Source organism: Leptodactylus fuscus, unplaced genomic scaffold (genome assembly GCF_031893055.1).
Source record: "Leptodactylus fuscus isolate aLepFus1 unplaced genomic scaffold, aLepFus1.hap2 HAP2_SCAFFOLD_86, whole genome shotgun sequence".
Taxonomy (NCBI): domain Eukaryota; kingdom Metazoa; phylum Chordata; class Amphibia; order Anura; family Leptodactylidae; genus Leptodactylus; species Leptodactylus fuscus.
The window spans coordinates 266,495-268,974 of NW_027440904.1; positions in this window are offsets into that span (position 1 = coordinate 266,495).

Sequence of the window (2,480 nt, forward strand, 5' to 3'; positions counted from 1 at the left end):
GGTCTGTGTAGTATATAGAGGCAGTGTACTGTACAGTATATAATACAGGTGTGTGTAGTATATAGAGGCAGTGTACTGTACAGTATATATACAGGTGTGTGTAGTATATAGAGGCAGTGTACTGTACAGTATATAATACAGGTGTGTGTAGTATATAGAGCAGTGTACTGTACAGTATATAATACAGGTGTGTGTAGTATATAGAGGCAGTGTACTGTACAGTATATAATACAGGTGTGTGTAGTATATAGAGGCAGTGTACTGTACAGTATAATACAGGTGTGTGTAGTATATAGAGGCAGTGTACTGTACAGTATATAATACAGGTGTGTGTAGTATATAGAGGCAGTGTACTGTACAGTATATAATACAGGTGTGTGTAGTATATAGAGGCAGTGTACTGTACAGTATATATACAGGTGTGTGTAGTATATAGAGGCAGTGTACTGTACAGTATATAATACAGGTGTGTGTAGTATATAGAGGCAGTTACTGTACAGTATATAATACAGGTGTGTGTAGTATATAGAGGCAGTGTACTGTACAGTATATAATACAGGTGTGTGTAGTATATAGAGGCAGTGTACTGTACAGTATATAATACAGGTCTGTGTAGTATATAGAGGCAGTGTACTGTACAGTATATAATACAGGTGTGTGTAGTATATAGAGGCAGTGTACTGTACAGTATATAATACAGGTGTGTGTAGTATATAGAGGCAGTTAAGAGCAGTGTACTGTACAGTATATAATACAGGTTGTGTAGTATATAGAGGCAGTGTACTGTACAGTATATAATACAGGTCTGTGTAGTATATAGAGGCAGTGTACTGTACAGTATATAATACAGGTGTGTGTAGTATATAGAGGCAGTGTACTGTACAGTATATAATACAGGTGTGTGTAGTATATAGAGGCAGTGTACTGTACAGTATATATTACAGGTGTGTGTAGTATATAGAGGCAGTGTACTGTACAGTATATAATACAGGTGTGTGTAGTATATAGAGGCAGTGTACTGTACAGTATATAATACAGGTGTGTGTAGTATATAGAGGCAGTGTACTGTACAGTATATAATACAGGTCTGTGTAGTATATAGAGGCAGTGTACTGTACAGTATATAATACAGGTCTGTGTAGTATATAGAGGCAGTGTACTGTACAGTATATAATACAGGTGTGTGTAGTATATAGAGGCAGTGTACTGTACAGTATATAATACAGGTGTGTGTAGTATATAGAGGCAGTGTACTGTACAGTATATAATACAGGTGTGTGTAGTATATAGAGGCAGTTTACTGTACAGTATATAATACAGGTGTGTGTAGTATATAGAGGCAGTGTACTGTACAGTATATAATACAGGTCTGTGTAGTATATAGAGGCAGTGTACTGTACAGTATATAATACAGGTGTGTGTAGTATATAGAGGCAGTGTACTGTACAGTATATAATACAGGTGTGTGTAGTATATAGAGGCAGTGTACTGTACAGTATATAATACAGTGTGTGTAGTATATAGAGGCAGTGTACTGTACAGTATATAATACAGGTCTGTGTAGTATATAGAGGCAGTGTACTGTACAGTATATAATACAGGTGTGTGTAGTATATAGAGGCAGTGTACTGTACAGTATATAATACAGGTGTGTGTAGTATATAGAGGCAGTGTACTGTACAGTATATAATACAGGTGTGTGTAGTATATAGAGGCAGTGTACTGTACAGTATATAATACAGGTCTGTGTAGTATATAGAGACAGTGTACTGTACAGTATATAATACAGGTGTGTGTAGTATATAGAGGCAGTGTACTGTACAGTATATAATACAGGTCGTGTGTAGTATATAGAGGCAGTGTACTGTACAGTATATAATACAGGTCTGTGTAGTATATAGAGGCAGTGTACTGTACAGTATATAATACAGGTCTGTGTAGTATATAGAGGCAGTGTACTGTACAGTATATAATACAGGTGCTGTGTAGTATATAGAGGCAGTGTACTGTACAGTATATAATACAGGTGTGTGTAGTATATAGAGGCAGTGTACTGTACAGTATATAATACAGGTCTGTGTAGTATATAGAGGCAGTGTACTGTACAGTATATATACAGGTGTGTGTAGTATATAGAGCAGTGTACTGTACAGTATATAATACAGGTCTGTGTAGTATATAGAGGCAGTGTACTGTACAGTATATAATACAGGTGTGTGTAGTATATAGAGGCAGTGTACTGTACAGTATATAATACAGGTGTGTGTAGTATATAGAGGCAGTGTACTGTACAGTATATAATACAGTCTGTGTAGTATATAGAGGCAGTGTACTGTACAGTATATAATACAGGTCTGTGTAGTATATAGAGGCAGTGTACTGTACAGTATATAATACAGGTCTGTGTAGTATATAGAGGCAGTGTACTGTACAGTATATATACAGGTCTGTGTAGTATATAGAGGCAGTGTACTGTACAA